Raw genomic sequence first — 19372 nt, 5'->3', positions numbered from 1 at the left:
TACTGTCTATGTTTTGAACCATTCCTGTGACACATAAATACAAGAGGACTGACTCTTCCTACGTTCTATGATTTGAACCTCTCCTGTGAGACCAGTTTTTGAAATCGATGCTTCACTTCAAGTTTACTGTATCCCTCGGATCTTCTTATTGACGATGAAACACAGAAATTGCATCGGAATTAGATAAAATAGGCACAATACCAACTTAAGTACAAGAGGAATGTCTCTTCTTACTGTCTATGGTTTGAACCTTTCCTGTGAGACCAGTTTTCGATTCCGATGCTTCAACTCAGGTTTTCTGTATCCCTTGGACTTTCTTATTGACGATGAGACTCAGAAATTGCATAAGACTTAAATACAAAAGGAACAATGCCAACTCAACTACAGGAGGACTGACTGTTCTTACATTCTATGATTTGAGCATTTCCTGTGACACTAGTTTCAGATATCGATTCTTCACTTAAGGTTTATTGTATCCCTTGGACCTTCTTATTGTCGATGAAACACAGAATTCTCATCGGAATTAAATACAAAAGACACAATGCCTGCTTAAGTACAAGATGACTGACTCTTCTTACTGTCTATGATTTTAACCTCTCCTGTGAGACCAGTTTTAGATTTCGATGCTTCACTTCAGGTTTACTGTATTCCTTGCACCATCTTATTGACGATGGAACAAAGAAACTGCATCGGAATTAAATACATAAGGCACAATGCCGATTTAAGTACAAGAAGACTGTCTCTTCTTACTGTCTATGTTTGAACCTTCCCTGTGAGACCAGTTTTAGATTCCGATGCTTCACTTCAGGTTTACTGTATCCCTTGGACCTTCTTATTGACCATGAAACACAGAAATTGCATCGGAATTAGATAAAATAGGCACAATGCCGAGTTAGTTACAAGAGGAATATCTCTTCTTACTGTCTATGATTTGATCCTTTCCTGTGAGACCAGTTTTCGATTCCGATGCATCGCTTCAGGTTTACTGTATCCCTTGGACCTTCTTATGGACGATGAAACACAGAAATTGCAACGGAATTAAATACAAAAGGCACAATGCCGAATTAAGTACAAAAAGACTGACTCTTCTTACTGTCTATGCATTGAACCTTTCCTGTCAGACCAGTTTTAAATTCCGATGCTTCACTTCAGGTTTACTGTATCCCTTGGATCTTCTTATTGACGAAGAAACACAGAATTTGCGTCCGAATTAAATCCAAAAGGCACAATGCCGATGAAAGTACAAGAAGACTGACTCTACTTACTGTCTATGTTTTGAACCTTTCCTGTGAGACCAGTTTTGGATTCCGATGCTTCACTTCAGGTTCACAGTATCCCTTGGACCTTCATATTGACGATGAAACACAGAAATTGCATCTGAATTAAATACAAAAGGCACAATTCCGACATAAGTACAAGAAGACTGACTCTTCTTACTGTCTATGCCTCTGACCTTTCCTGTGAGAAAAGTTTTAGATTCCGATGCTTCACTTCAGGTTTAGTGTATCCCTTGGGCCTTCTTATTGACGATGAAACACAGAAATTGCTTCGGAATTCAATACAAAAGGCACAATGCCGACTTAAGTACAAGAAGACTGACTCTTCTTACTGTCTATGTTTGAACCTTTCCTGTGACAACAGTTTTAGATTCCGATGCTTCACTTCAGGTTTACTGTATATCTTGGACCTTCTTATTGACGATGAAACAGAGAAATTGCATCGGAATTAAATACAAAAGGCACAATGTCGACTTAAGTACAAGAAGACTGACTCTTCTTAATGTCTATGTTTTGAACCTTTCCAGTGATTCCGATGCTTCACTTCAGCTTTACTGTATCCCTTGGACCTACCTATTGACTATGAAACACAGAAATTGCTTCGGAATTAAATAAAAAAAGGACAATGAAGACTATAGTACAAGAGGAATGACAGTTCTTACATTGTATGATTTGAGCATTTCCTGTGAGACCAGTTTTAGATATCGATGCTTAACTTCAGGTTTACTGTATCCCTTGGACCTTCTTATGGACGATGAAACACTGAAATTGCGTCGGAATTAAATAAAATAGGCACAACGCCGACTTAAGTACAAGAGGAATGTCTCTTCTTACTCTCTATCAATCGAACCTTTCCTGTGAGACCAGTTTTAGATTCCGATGCTTCACTTTAGGTTTACATTATCCCTTGGACCTCCTTATTGACGATGAAAGACAGAATTTGCATCGGAATTAAATACAAAAAGCACAATGCTGACTTAAGTATAAGATTACTGACTATTCTATCATTCTATGATTTGAGCCTTTCCTGTGAGACCAGTTCTAGATATCGATGCTTCACTTCAGGTTTACTGTATCCCTTAGGCCTTCTTATTGACGATGAACGACAGACATTCCATCGGAGTTAAATACAAATCTCACAATGCCGAATTAAGTACAAGTAGACTGACTCTTCTTATTGTCTATGCTTTTAACCTTTCCTGTGAGACCAGTTTTAAATTCCGATGCTCACTTCAGGCACTGTATCCCTTGGATCTTATTGACGATGAAACACAGAAATTGCATCGGAATTAAATACAAAAGGCACAATGCCGACTTAAGTACAAGAAGACTGACTCTTCTTACTGTCTATGTTTTGAACCTTTTCTGTGAGACCAGTTTTAGATTCCGCTGCTTCACTTCAGGTTTACTGTATCCCTTGGACCTTCTTATTGACGATGAAACACAGAAATTGCTTCGGAATTAAATAGAAAATGCACAATGCCGACATAAGTACAAGAGGACTGACTCTTCTTACTGTCTATGCTTTGAAGCTTTCCTGTGAGACCAGTTTTAGATTCCGATGCTTCACTTCAGGTTTACTGTATCCCTTGGACCTTCTTCTTGACGATGAAACACAGAAATTCCATCGGAATTAAATACAAAAGGCACAATGCGGACTTAAGTACAAGAAGACTGACTCTTCTTACTGTCTATGTTTTGATCCTTCCCTGTGAGACCAGGTTTAGATATCGATGATTCACTTCAGGTTTACTGTATCCCTAGGACATTCTTGTTAACGATAAAACACAGATATTACATCGGAATTACTTACGAAAGGCACAATGCCGACATAATTACAAGAAGAATGACTCTTGTTACTGACTATGTTTTAAACCTTTCCAGTGAGACCAGTTTTAGATTCCGATGCTTCACTTCAGGTTTACTGTATCCCTTGGAACTTCTTATTGACCATGTAACACAGATATTGCATCGGAATTAAATACAAAAGGCGCAATTCCGACTTAAGTACAAGATTACTGACTATTCTGTCATTCTATGATTTGAGCCTTTCCTGTGGGACCAGTTTTAGATATCGATGCTTCACTTCAGGTTTACTGTATCCCTTAGACCTTCTTATTGACGATTAAACACAGAAATTGCATCGGAATTAAATACAAAACGCACAATGCCGACTTAAGTGCAAGAACACTCTCTCTTCTTGCTGTCTATGCTTTTAACCTTTCCTGTGAGACCAGGGATGGATTCCGATGCTTCACTTCACGTTTACTGTCACCCTTGGGCCTTCTTATCTACGATGAAACACAGAAATTTCGCCGAAATTAAATACAAAATGCACAATGACCACTTAAGTACAAGAAGGTTGACTCTTCTTACTGTCTACGTTTTGAACCTTTCCTGTGAGACCAGTTTTAGATTCCGATGTTTCACTTCAGGTTTACTGTGTCCCTTGGACCTTCTTATTGACGATGAAACACAGATAATGCATCAGAATTAAATACAAATGGTACAATGCCGAGTTAAGTACAAGAGGACTGACTGTTCTTACATTCTATGATTTGAGCCATTCCTGTGAGACCAGGTTTAGCTATCGATGCTTCACTTCAGGTTTAGTGTATCCCTTGGATCTTCTTATTGTCAATGAAACATAAAAATTGCATCGGAATTAAATACAAAAGGCACAATGCCGACTTAAGTACAACAGGGACTGACTGTTCTAACATTCTAGGATTTGAGCCTTTCCTGGGAGACCAGTTTTAGATATCGATTCTTCACTTCAGGTTTACTGTATCCCTTGGACTTTCGTATTGACGATGAAACACTGAAATTGCATCGGAATTAAATTTAAAAGCACAATGCCGACCTAAGTACAAGAAGACTGTCTCTTCATACTGTCTATGTTTGAACCTTTCCTTTCAGACCAGTTTTAGATATCGATGCTTCACTTTAGGTTTACTGTATCCCTTGGACCTTCTTATTGACGATGAAGCCCAGTAATTGCATCGGAATTAAATACAAAAGGCACAATGCCGACTTAAGTACAAGAGGAATGTCGCTTCTTACTGTCTATGATTTGAACCTTTCCTGTGAGAGCAGTTTTAGATTCCGACGCTTCACTTCAGGTTTTCTGTATCCCTTGGACCTTCATATTGACTGTGAAACACAGAAATTTCATCGCAATTAAATACAATCTATGTTTGAACCTTTCCTGTGAGACCAGTTTTAGATTCCGATGCTTCACTCCTGGTTTACTGTATCCCTGGGACCTTCTTATTGACGATGAAACACAGAAATTGCATCGGAATTAAATAGAAAAGTCCCAATGCCGAGTTAAGTACAAGAAGACTGACTATTCTTACTGTCTATGTTTTGAACCTTTCCTATGAGACCAGTTTTAGATTCCGATGCTTCACTTCAGGTTTATTGTATCCCTCGGACCTTCTGATTAACGATGAAACACAGAAATTGCATCGGAATTAAATACAAAAGGCACAATGCCGACTTATGTACAAGAGGACTAACTGTTCGTACATACTATGATTTGAGCCTTTCCTATGACACCAGTTTTAGATATCGATGCTTCATTTCAGGTTTACTGTATCGCCTGGACCGTCTTATTGACGATGAAACACAGAAATTGCATCGGAATTAAATGGAAAGGCACAATGCCTACTTAAGTACAAGAGGACTGACTCTTCTTACTGTCTATGATTTGAGCCTTTCCTGTGAGAAGAGTTTTAGATTCTGATGCTTCACTTCTAGTTTACTGTATCCCTTTCACCTTCTTATTGAGATGAACGACAGAAATTGCATCGGAATTAAATACAAAAGGCACAATGCCGACTTAAGTACAAGAAAACTTTCTCTTCTTACTGTCTATGTTTTGAAACTTCCCTGTGAGACCAGTTTCAGATTTCGATGCTTCACTTCGGGTTAACTGTATCCCTTGGCCTTCTTATTGACGATGAAGCACAGAAATTGCATCGGAATTGAATACAAAAGGCACAATGCCGACCTAAATACAAGTAGACTGACTCTTCTTACTGTCTATGTTTGAATCCTTCCTGTGAGACCAGTTTTAGATTGCGATTCTTCACATCAGGTTTACTGTATCCCTTGGACCTTGTTATTGACGATGAAACACAGAAATTGCTTCAGAATTAAATACAAAAGGCACACTGACGACTTAAGTGCAAGAAGACTGACTCTTCTTACTGTCTGTGTTGGAACCTTTCCTGTGAGCCCAATTTTAGATTCCGATGCTTCACTCCATGTTTACTGTATCCCTTGGACCATCTTATTGACGATGAAACACAGATAATGCATCGGAATTAAATACAAATGGCACAATGCCGACTTAAGTACAAGCAGACTGACTGTTCTTACATTCTAGATTTGAGCCTTTCCTGTGAGACCAGGTTTAGCTATCGATGCTTCACTTCAGGTTTAGTGTATCCCTTGGATCCACTTATTGACGATGAAACATAAAAATTGCATCGGAATTAAATACAAAAGGCACAATGCCGACTTAAGTACAACAGGGACTGACTGTTCTAACATTCTATGATTTGAGCCTTTCCTGGGAGACCAGTTTTAGATTCGATGCTTCACTTCAGGTTTACTGTATCCCTTGGACTTTCTTATTGACGATGAAACACAGAAATTGCATCGGAATTAAATATAAAATCACAATGCCAACTTAAGTACAAGAAGTCTGTCTCTTCTTACTGTCTATGTTTGAACCTTTCCTGTCAGACCAGTTTTAGATATCGATGCTTCACTTCAGGTTTACTGTATCCCTTGGACCTTCTTATTGACGATGAAACACAGAAATTGCATCTTAATTAAATACAAAAGCACAATGCCGACTTAGGTACAAGAGGAACGTCGCTTCTTACTGTCTATGTTTTGAACCTTTCCTGTGAGAGCAGTTTCAGATTCCGACGGTTCACTTCAGGTTTTCTGTATCCCTTGGACATTCATATTGACTGTGAAACACAGAAATTGCATCGCAATTAAATACAAAAGGCACAATGCCTGCTTAAGTACAAGAAGACTGACTCTTCTTAATGTTTATGTTTCCAACCTTTCCTGTAAGGCAAGTTTTAGATTCAGATGCTTCACTTCAGGCTTACTGTATCCCTTGGACCTTCTTATTGGCGATGAAACACAGAAATTGCGTGGGAATTAAATACAAAAAGCACAATACCGACTTAAGTACGAGAAGACTGTCTCTTCTTACTGTCTATGTTTGAACCTTTCCTGTGAGACCAGTTTTAGATATCGATGCTTCACTTCAGGTTTACTGTATCCCTTAGACCTTCTTATTGACAATGAACGATAGAAATTGCATCGGAATTAAATACAAAAATCACAATGCCGACTTAAGCACAAGAAGACTGACTCTTCTTACAGTCCATGTTTTGAACCTTTCCTGTGAGACCAGTTTTAGACTTCGATGCTTCACTTCAGGTTTACTGTGTCCCTTGGACATTCATATTGACGATGAAAAACAGAAATTGCATCTGAATTAAATACAAAAGGCACAATGTCGACTTAAGTACAAGAAGACTGACTCTTCCAACTGTCTATGATTTGAGCCTTTCCTGTGGGACCAGTTTTAGATTTTGATGTTTCACTTCAAGTTTACTGTATCCCTTGGACCTTCTTATTGAGATGAACGACAGAAATTGCATCGGAATTAAATACAAAAGGCACAATGCCGACTTAAGTACAAGAAAACTTTCTCTTCTTACTGTCTATGTTTTGAACCTTCCCTGTGAGACCAGTTTTAGATTTCGATGCCTCACTTCAGGTTTACTGTATCCCTTGGACCTTCATATTGACGATGAAGCACAGAAATTGCATCGGAATTGAATACAAAAAGCACAATGCTGACCTAAATACAAGAAGACTGACTCTTCTTACTGTCTATGTTTGAATCCTTCCTGTGAGACCAGTTTTAGATTGCGATGCTTCACATCAGGTGTACTGTATCCCTTGGACCTTGTTATTGACGATGAAACACAGAAATTGCTTCGGAATTAAATACAAAAGGCACAATGCCGACTTAAGTACAAGAAGACTGACTCTTCTTACTGTCTATGTTTGAACCTTTCCTGTGAGACCAATTTTAGATTCCGATGCTTCACTCCATGTTTACTGTACCCCTTGGGCCTACTTATTGACGATCAAACACAGATATTGCATCGGAATTAAATACAAAAGCCAATGCCTACTTAGGTGCAAGAGGACAGACTGTTCTTACATTCTATGATTTAAGGCTTTCCTGTGAGACCAGGTTCAGATATCGATGCTTCACATCAGGTTTACTGTATCCCTTGGACCTTCTTATTGACGATGAAACACAGAAATTGCATCGGAATTAAATACTAAGGGCACAATGCCGACTTAAGTACAAGAAAAGTGAATCTTCTTATTGTCTATGTTTTGAACCTTTCCTGTGAGACCCGTTTCAGATTCCGATGCTTCACTTCAGGTTTACTGTATCTCTTGGACCTTCTTATTGACGATGAAACACAGAAATCGCATCGGAATTCAATACAAAAGGCACAATGCTGACTTAAGTACTAGAAGAGTGACTCTTCTTACTGTCTATGTTTTGAACCTTTCCTGTAAAACCAGTTTTAGATTCCGATCCTTCACTTCAGGTTTACTGTATCCCTTGGACCTTCTTATTGACGATGAAACACAGATATTGCATCGGAATTAAATGCAAAAGGCCAATGCCTACTTAAGTAAAAGAAGACTGACTGTTCTTACATTCTATGATTTGAGGCTTTCCTGTGAGACCAGGTTTAGATATCGTGCTTCACTTCCAGTTTACTGTATCCCTTGGACCTTCTTATTGACGATGAAACACAGAAATTCCATCGGAATTACATACAAAAGGCACAATAGCGACTTAAGTACAAGAAGACTGTCTCTTCTTACTGTCTATGTTTGAACCTTTCCTGTGAGACCAATTTAAATTCCGATGCTTCACTTCAGGTTTACTGTATCCCTTGGACCTTCTTATTGACGATGAAACAAAGAAATTGCATTGGAATTTAATAGAAAAGGCACAATGCCGACTTAAGTACAAGAAGACTGACTCTTCTTACTGTCTATGTTTTGAACCTTTCCTGTGAGAGCTGTTTTAGATTCCTATTCTTCACTTCAGGTTTACTGTATCCCTTGGACCTTCTTAATGACGATGAAACACAGAAATTGCATCGGAATGAAATACAAAAATCACAATGCCGACTTAAGTACAAGAAGACTGACTCTTCTAACTGTCTGTGATTTGAGCCTTTCCTGTGAGACCAGTTTTAGATTCTGATGCTTCACTTCAGGTTTACTGTATCCCTTGGACCTTCTTATTGGGATGAGCGACAGAAATCGCATCGGAATTAAATACAAAAGGCACAATGCCGACTTAAGTACAAGAAAACCGACTCTTCTTACTGTCTATGTTTGAATCCTTCCTGTGAGACCAGTTGTAGATTACGATGCTTCACTTCAGGTTTACTGTATCCCTTGGACCTTGTTATTGACGATGAAACACAGAAATTGCTTCGGAATTAAATACAAAAGGCACAATGCCGACTTAAGTACAAGAACACTGACTCTTCTTACTGTCTTGTTTGAATCTTTCCTGTCAGACGAGTTTTAGATATCGATGCTTTACGTCAGGTTTACTGTATCCCTAGGACCTTCTTACTGACGATGAAACACAGAAATTGCATCGGAATTAAATACAAAAGGCACAATGCCGACTTACGTACAAGAGGAATGTCGCTTCTTACTGTCTATGCTTTTGAACCTTTCCTGTGAGAGAAGTTTTAGATTCCGACGCTTCACTTCAGGTTTTCTGTATCCCTTGGACATTCATATTGACTGTGGAACACAGAAATTGCATCGCAATTAAATACAAAAGGCACAATGCCGGCTTAAGTACAAGAAGACTGACTCTTCTTAATGTTTATGTTTCGAACCTTTCCTGTGAGACCAATTTTAGATTGCGATGTTTCACTTTAGGTTTACTGTATCTCTTGGACCTCCTTATTGACGGTGAACCAAAGAAATTTCATCGATATTAAATACAAAAGGCACAATGCCGACTTAAGTACACGAAGACCGACTCTTCTTACTATCTATGTTTGAACCATTCCTGTGAGTCCAGTTTTAGATTCCGATGCTTCACTCCTGGTTTACTGTATCCCTTGCAACTTCTTATTGACGATGAAACAAAGAAATTGCATGGGAATTAAATTCAAAAGGCACAATGCCGACTTATGTAGAAAAAGACTGACTCTTCTTACCGTGAATGTTTGAACTTTTCCTGTCAGAACAGTTTTAGATTCCGATGCTTTACTTCAGGTTTACTGTATCCCTGGGACCTTCTTATTGACGATGAAACACAGAAATTGCATCGGAATTAAAAAGAAAAGGCCCAATGCCGAGTTAAGTACAAAAAGACTGACTCTTCTTACTGTCTATGTTTTGAACCTTTCGTGTGAGAGCAGTTTTAGATTCCGATGCTTCACTTCAGGTATACTGTAGCCCTTGGACCTTCTTATTAACGATGAAACACAGAAATTGCATCGTAATTAAATACAAAAGGCTCAATGCCGACTTAAGTACAAGAAGACTGTCTCTTCATACTGACTATGTTTTGAACCTTTCCTGTGAGACCACTTTTAGATTCCGATGCTTCACTTCAGGTTTACTGTATCCCTTGGGTCTACTTATTGACGATGAAACACAGATATTGCATCGGAATTAAATACAAAAGGCCAATGCCTACTTAGGTGCAAGAGGACTGACTGTTCTTACATTCTATGATTTGAGGCTTTCCTGTGAGACAAGGTTCAGATATCGATGCTTCACTTCAGGTTTACTGTATCCCTTGGGCCTTCTTATTGACGATGAAACACAGAAATTGCATCGGAATTAAATACAAAAGGCACAATGCCGACTTAAGTACAGAAAGAGTGACTCTTCTTATTGTCTATGTTTTGAACCTTTCCTGTGAGCCCAATTTTAGATTCCGATGCTTCACTTCAGGTTTACTGTATCTCTTGGACCTTCTTCTTGACGATGAAACACAGAAATTGCATCGGAATTCAATACAAAAGGCACAATGCTGTCTTAAGTACAAGAAGAGTCACTCTTCTTACTGTCTATGTTTTGAACCTTTCCTGTGAGACCAGTTTTAGATTCCGATCCTTCACTTCGGGTTTACTGTATCCCTTGGTCCTTCTTATAGCCGATGAAACACAGAAATTGCATCGGAATTAAATACAAAAGGCACAATGCCGACTTTTGTACAAGAGGACTGAGTGATCGTACATTCTATGATTTGAGCCTTTCCTGTGGCACCAGTTTTAGACATCGTTGCTTCATTTCAGGTTTACTGTATCCCTTGGACCTTCTTATTGACGATGAAACACAGAAATTGCATCGGAATTAGATACAAAAGGCACAATAGCGATTTAAGTACAAGAAGACTGACTCTTCTTACTTTCTATGTTTCGAACCTTTCCTGTGAGACCAGTTTGAGATTGCGACGCTTCACGTTAGGTTTACTGTATCCCTTGGACCTTCGTATTGACGATGAAACACAGAAATTCCATCGGAATTACATACAAAAGGCACAATGGCGACTTAAGTACAAGAAGACTGCCTCTTCTTACTGTCTATGTTTAAACCTTTCCTGTGAGACCAATTTAGATTTTGATGCTTCACTTCAGGTTTACTGTATCCCTTGGACCTTCTTATTGACCATGAAACAAAGAAATTGCATTGGAATTTAATAGAAAAGGCACAATGCCGACTTAAGTACAAGAAGACTGACTCTTCTTACTGTCTATGTTTTCAACCTTTCCTGTGAGAGCTGTTTTAGATTCCTATGCTTCACTTCAGGTTTACTGTATCCCTTGGACAATCTTAATGACGATGAAACACAGAAATTGCATCGGAATTAAATAGAGAAGGCACAATGCCGACTTAAATAAAGGAGGACTGACTGTTCTTACATTCAATGAATTGAGCCTTTCCTGTGAGACCAGTTTTAGATATCGATGCTTCACTTCAGGTTTACTGTATCCCTTGGACCTTCTTATTGACGATGAAACACAGAAATTGCATGGGAACTAAATACAAAAGGAACAATGCCGACTTAAGTACAAGAAGACAGGCTCTTCTTACTGTCTACGTTTTGAACCTTTCCTGTGAGAGCAGTTTTAGATTCCGATGCTTCACTTCAGGTTTACTGTATCCCTTGGACCTTCTTATTGACGATGAAACACAGAAATTGCATCGGAATTAAATACAATAGGCACAATGCCGACCTAAGTACAGGAAGACTGACTCTTCTTACTATCTATGTTTGAACCTTTCCTGTGAGACCAGTTTTAAATATTGATGCTTCACTTCAGGTTTACTGTATCCCTTGGGCCATCTTATTGACAATGAAACACAGATATTGCATCGTAATTACATTCAAAAGGCATAATGCCGACTTAAGTACAAGAAGACTGACTATTCTTACTGTCTATGTTTTGAACCTTTCCTGTTTGAGCTGTTTTAGCTTCCTATGCTTCAGGTTTACTGTATCCCTTGGACCTTCTTAATGACGATGAAACACAGAAATTGCATCGAAATTAAATAGAAAAGGAACAATGCCGAGTTAAGTACAGGAGGGCTGACTGTTCTTACATTCAATGAATTGAGCCTTTCCAGTGAGACCAGTTTTAGATATCGATGCTTCACTTCAGGTTTACTGTATCCCTTGGACCTTCTTATTGACGATGAAACACAGAAATTGCATGGGAACTAAATACAAAAGGCACAGTGCCGACTTCCGTACAAGAAGACTGGCTCTTCTTACTGTCTACGTTTTGAACCTTTCATGTGAGAGCACTTTTAGATTCCGATGCTTCACTTCAGGTTTACAGTATCCCTTGGACCTTCTTATTGACGATGAAACACAGAAATTGCATCGGAATTAAATACAAAAATCACAATGCCGACTTAAGTACAAGAAGACTGACTCTTCTTACAGTCCATGTTTTGCACCTTTCCTGTGAGACCAGTTTTAGACTCCGATGCTTCACTTCAGGTTTACTGTGTCCCTTGGACATTCATATTGACGATGAAAAACAGAAATTGCATCTGAATTAAATACAAAAATCACAATGTCGACTTAAGTACAAGAAGACTGACTCTTCTAACTGTCTGTGATTTGAGCCTTTCCTGTGTGACCTGTTTTAGATTCTGATGCTTCACTTCAGGTTTTGCTGTATCCCTTGGACCTTCTTATTGAGATGAGCGACAGAAATTGCATCGGAATTGAATACAAAAGGCACAATGCCGACCTAAATACAAGAAGACTTACTCTTCTTACTGTCTATGTTTGAATCCTTCCTGTGAGACCAGTTTTAGATTCCGATGCTTCACTTCAGGTCTACTGTATCCCTTGGACCTTGTTATTGACGATGAAACACAGAAATTGCTTCGGAATTAAATACAAAAGGCACAATGCCGACTTAAGTACAAGAAGACTGACTCTTTTTACTGTCTATGTTTTGAACCTTTCGTGTGAGACCAGTTTTAGATTCCGATGTTTCACGTCAGGTTTACTGTATCCCTTGGACCTTCTTATTGACGATGAAACACAGAAATTGCATCGGAATTAAATAGAAAAGGCCCAATGCCGAGTTAAGTACAAGAAGACTGACTCTTCTTACCGTCTATCTTTTGAACCTTTCCTGTGAGAGCAGTTTTAGATTCCGATGCTTCACTTCAGGTTTACTGTATTCCTTGGACCTTCTTATTGACGATGAAACACAGAAATTACATCGGAATTAAATACAAAAGGCGCAACGCCGACTTAAGTACAAGAAGACTGACTGTTCGTACATTCTATGATTTGAGCCTTTGCTGTGAGACCAGTTTTAGATATCGATGCTTCATTTCAGGTTTACTGTATCCCCTGGTCCTTCTTATTGACGGTGAAACACAGATATTGCATCGGACATAAATACAAAGGCACAATGCCTACTTAAGTACAAGAGGACTGACTGTTCTTACATTCAATGAATTGAGCCCTTCCTGTGAGGTCAATTTTAGATATCGATGCTTCACTTCAGGTTAACTGTATCCCTTGGACCTTCTTATTGACGATGAAACACAGAAATTGCATGGGAATTAAATACAAAAGGCACAATGCTGACTTAAGTACAAGAAAACTGACTCTTCATACTGTCTATGTTTTCTACCTTTCCTGTGGGACCAGTTTTAGTTATCGATGCTTCACTTCAGGTTTACTGTATCCATTGGACCATCGTATTGACGATGAAACACAGATAATGCATCGTAATTAAATACGAAAGGCATAATGCCGACTTAAGTACAAGAAGACTGACTCTTCTTACTGTCTATGTTTTGAACGTTTACTATAGGACCAGTTTTAGATTCAGATGCTTCACTTCAGGTTTACTGTATCCCTTGGACCTTCTTATTGACGATGAAACACAGAAATTGCATGGGAATTAAATACAAAAGGCACAATACCGACTTAAGTACAAGAGGAATGTCGCGTCTTACTGTCTAAGTTTAAACCTTTTCTGTGAGACCAGTTATAGATTCCGATGCTTCACTTCAGGTTTTCTGTATCCCTTGGACCTTCATATTGACAATGAAACACAGAAATTGCATCGCTATTAAATACAAAAGGTGCGATACCGACTTAAGTTCAAGAAGACGGACTCTTCTTACTTTCTATGATTCGAACCTTACCTGTGAGACCAGTTTTAGATTGCGATGCTTCACTTTAGGTTTAGTGTATCCCTTGGACCTTCTTATTGACGATGAAACACAGAAATTCCATCGGAATTACATACATAAGGCACAATGGCGACTTAAGTACAAGAAGACTGTCTCTTCTTACTGACTATGTTTTGAACCTTTCCTGTGAGACCAGTTTTAGATTCCGATGCTTCACTTCAGGTTTACTGTATCCCTTGGACCTTCTTATTGACGATGAAACTCAGAAATTGCATCGGAATTATACACAAAAGGCACAATGCCGACATAAGTACAAGAAGACTGACTCTTCTTACTGTCTATGTTTAGAACTTTTCCTGTGAGAGCAGTCTTAGATTCCGATACTTCACTTCAGGTTTACTGTATCCCTTGGACCTTGTTATTGACGATGAAACACAGAAATTGCATTCGAATTAAATACAAAAGGCACAATGCTGACTTAAGTACTAGTAGACTGACTCTTCTTACTGTCTGTGTTTTCAACCGTTCCTGTGGGACCAGTTTTAGATATCGATGCTTCTCTTCAGTTTTACAGTATCCATTGGACCTTCTCATTGACGATGAAACACAGATATTGTATCGTAATTAAATACAAAAGGAATAATGCCAACTTAAGTACAAGAAGACTGACTATTCTTACAGTCTATGTTTTGAACCTTTCCTGCGGGACCAGTTTTAGATTCCGATGCTTCACTCCAGGTTTACTGTATCCCTTGGGCCTACTTATTGACGATGAAACACAGATATTGCATCGGAATTAAATACAAAAGGCCAATGCCTACTTAGGTGCATGAGGACTGACTGTCCTTACATTCTATGATTTGAGGCTTTCCTGTGAGACCAGGTTCAGATATCGATGCTTCACTTCAGGTTTACTGTATCCCTTGGACCTTCTTATTGACGATGAAACACACAAATTGCATCGGAATTAAATACAAAAGGCACTAAGCCGACTGAAGTACAAGAAGAGTGACTCTTCTTATTGTCTATGTTTTGAACCTTTCCTGTGAGACCAGTTTTAGATTCCGATGCTTCACTTCAGGTTTACTGTATCTCTTGGACCTTCTTCTTGACGATGAAACACAGAAATTGCATCGGAATTCAGTACAAAAGGCACAATGCTGACTTAAGTACAAGAAGAGTGACTCTTCTTAATGTCTATTTTTTGAACCTGTCCTGTGAGACCAGTTTTAGATTCCGATCCTTCACTTCAGGTTTACTGTATCACTTGGACTTTCTTATTGACGATGAAACACAGAAATTGCATCGGAATTAAATATAAAAGCACAATGCCGACTTAAGTACAAGACGACTGTCCATTCTTACTGTGTATGTTTGAACCTTTCCTGTCAGACCAGTTTTAGATATCGATGCTTCAGGTCAGGTTTACTGTATCCCTCCGACCTTCTTATTGACGATGAAACACCGAAATTCCATCGGAATTACATACAAAAGGCACAATGGCGACTTAAGTACAAGAAGACTGCCTCTTCCTACTGTCTATGTTGGAACCCTTCCTGTGAGACCAATTTAGATTCCGATGCTTCATTTCAGGTCTACTGTATGCCTTGGACCTTCTTATTGACGATGAAACACAGAAATTGCATCGGAATTTAATAGAAATGGCACGATGCCGACTTAAGTGCAAGAAGACTGACTCTTCTTAGTGTCTATGTTTTGAACCTTTCCTGTGAGAGCAGTTTTAGATTCCCGTGCTTCACTTCAGGTTTACTGTATACCTTGGACCTTCTTATTGACGATGAAACACAGTTATTGCATCGGAATTAAATACAAAAGGCACAATGCCGACTTAAGTACAAGAAGACTGACTCTTCTTACTGTCTATGTTTTGAATCTTTCCTGTGAGAGCAGTTTTAGATATCGATGCATCACTTCAGGTTTACTGTATCCCTTGGACCTTCTTATCGACGATGAAACAGAGAAATTGCATCGGAATTAAATACCAATGGCAAAATGCCGACTTAAGTACAAGAAGACTGACTCTTCTTACTGTCTAGGTTTTGAACCTTTCCTGAGAGATCAGTTTTAGATTCCGATACTTCACTTCAGGTTTACTGTATCCCTTGGACCTTCTTATTGACGATGAAACAGAGAAATTGCATCGGAATTAATACAAATGGCACAATGCCGACCTAAGTACAGGAAGACTGACTCTTCTTACTATCTATGTTTGAACCTTTCCTGTGAGACCAGTTTTAAATATTGATGCTTCACTTCAGGTTTACTGTATCCCTTGGACCATCTTATTGACAATGAAACACAGATATTGCATCGTAATTACATTCAAAAGGCATAATGCCGACTTAAGTACAAGAAGACTGACTCTTCTTACTGTCTATGTTTTGAACCTTTCCTGTTTGAGCTGTTTTAGCTTCCTATGCTTCAGGTTTACTGTGTCCCTTGGACCTTCTTAATGACGATGAAACACAGAAATTGCATCGGAATTAAATAGAAAAGGCACATTGCCGAGTTAAGTACAGGAGGGCTGACTGTTCTTACATTCAATGAATTGAGCCTTTCCAGTGAGACCAGTTTTAGATATCCATGCTTCCCTTCAGGTTTACTGTATCCCTTGGGCCTTCTTATTGACGATGAAACACAGAAATTGCATGGGAACTAAATACAAAAGGCACAGTGCCGACTTCCGTACAAGAAGACTGGCTCTTCTTACTGTCTACGTTTTGAACCTTTCATGTGAGAGCACTTTTAGATTCCCATGCTTCACTTCAGGTTTACAGTATCCCTTGGACCTTCTTATTGACGATGAAACACAGAAATTGCATCGGAATTAAATACAAAAATCACAATGCCGACTTAAGTACAAGAAGACTGACTCTTCTTACAGTCCATGTTTTGCACCTTTCCTGTGAGACCAGTTTTAGACTCCGATGCTTCACTTCAGGTTTACTGTGTCCCTTGGACATTCATATTGACGATGAAAAATAGAAATTGCATCTGAATTAAATACAAAAATCACAATGTCGACTTAAGTACAAGAAGACTGACTCTTCTAACTGTCTGTGATTTGAGCCTTTCCTGTGTGACCAGTTTTAGATTCTGATGCTTCACTTCAGGTTTTGCTGTATCCCTTGGACCTTCTTATTGAGATGAGCGACAGAAATTGCATCGGAATTGAATACAAAAGGCACAATGCCAATCTAAATACAAGAAGACTTACTCTTCTTACTGTCTATGTTTGAATCCTTCCTGTGAGACCAGTTTTAGATTCCGATGCTTCACTTCAGGTCTACTGTATCCCTTGGACCTTGTTATTGACGATGAAACACAGAAATTGCTTCGGAATTAAATACAAAAGGCACAATGCCGACTTAAGTACAAGAAGACTGACTCTTCTTACTGTCTATGTTTTGAACCTTTCCTGTGAGACCAGTTTTAGATTCCGATACTTCACTCCATGTTTACTGTATCCCTTGGACCTTCTTATTCACGATGAAACACAGATAATGCATCGGAATTAAATACAAATGGCACAAAGCCGACTTAAGTACAAGAAGACTGACTGTCCTTACATTCTATGATTGGAGCCTTTCCTGTGAGACCAGGTTTAGCTATCGATGCTTCACTTCAGGTTTAGTGTATCCCTTGGATCTTCTTATTGACGATGAAACATAAAAATTGCATCGGAATTAAATACAAAAGGCACAATGCCGACTTAAGTACAACAGGGACTGACTGTTCTAACATTCTATGATTTTAGCCTTTCCTGGGAGACCAGTTTTAGATATCGATGCTTCACTTCAGGTTTACTGTATCCCTTGGACTTTTTTATTGACGATGAAACACAGAAATTGCATCGGAATTAAATATAAAAACACAATGCCGACTTAAGTACAAGAAAACTGTCTCTTCTTACTGTCTTGTTTTGAATCTCTCCTGTCAGACCAGTTTTAGATATCGATGTTTCACGTCAGGTTTACTGTATCCCTTGGACCTTCTTATTGACGATGAAACACAGAAATTGCATCGGAATTAAATAGAAAAGGCCCAATGCCGAGTTAAGTACAAGAAGACTGACTCTTCTTACCGTCTATCTTTTGAACCTTTCCTGTGAGAGCAGTTTTAGATTCCGATGCTTCACTTCAGGTTTACTGTATTCCTTGGACCTTCTTATTGACGATGAAACACAGAAATTACATCGGAATTAAATACAAAAGGCGCAACGCCGACTTAAGTACAAGAAGACTGACTGTTCGTACATTCTATGGTTTGAGCGTTTGCTGTGAGACCAGTTTTAGATACCGATGCTTCATTTCAGGTTTACTGTATCCCCTGGTCCTTCTTATTGACGGTGAAACACAGATATTGCATCGGACATAAATACAAAGGCACAATGCCTACTTAAGTACAAGAGGACTGACTGTTCTTACATTCAATGAATTGAGCCCTTCCTGTGAGGTCAATTTTAGATATCGATGCTTCACTTCAGGTTAACTGTATCCCTTGGACCTTCTTATTGACGATGAAACACAGAAATTGCATGGGAATTAAATACAAAAGGCACACTGCTGACTTAAGTACAAGAAAACTGACTCTTCTTACTGTCTATGTTTTCTACCTTTCCTGTGGGACCAGTTTTAGATATCGATGCTTCACTTCAGGTTTCCTGTATCCATTGGACCATCGTATTGACGATGAAACACAGATATTGCATCGTAATTAAATACGAAAGGCATAATGCCGACTTAAGTACAAGAAGACTGACTCTTCTTACTGTCTATGTTTTGAACGTTTACTATAGGACCAGTTTTAGATTCAGATGCTTCACTTCAGGTTTACTGTATCCGTTGGACCTTCTTATTGACGATGAAACACAGAAATTGCATGGGAATTAAATACAAAAGGCACAATACCGACTTAAGTACAAGAGGAATGTCGCGTCTTACTGTCTAAGTTTAAACCTTTTCTGTGAGACCAGATATAGATTCCGATGCTTCACTTCAGGTTTTCTGTATCCCTTGGACCTTCATATTGACAATGAAACACAGAAATTGCATCGCTATTAAATACAAAAGGTGCGATACCGACTTAAGTTCAAGAAGACGGACTCTTCTTACTTTCTATGATTCGAACCTTACCTGTGAGACCAGTTTTAGATTGCGATGCTTCACTTTAGGTTTAGTGTATCCCTTGGACCTTCTTATTGACGATGAAACACAGAAATTCTATCGGAATTACATACATAAGGCACAATGGCGACTTAAGTACAAGAAGACTGTCTCTTC

Source organism: Schistocerca americana, chromosome X (assembly GCF_021461395.2).
Source record: "Schistocerca americana isolate TAMUIC-IGC-003095 chromosome X, iqSchAmer2.1, whole genome shotgun sequence".
Taxonomy (NCBI): domain Eukaryota; kingdom Metazoa; phylum Arthropoda; class Insecta; order Orthoptera; family Acrididae; genus Schistocerca; species Schistocerca americana.
This window is presented reverse-complemented; position numbering follows the sequence as displayed.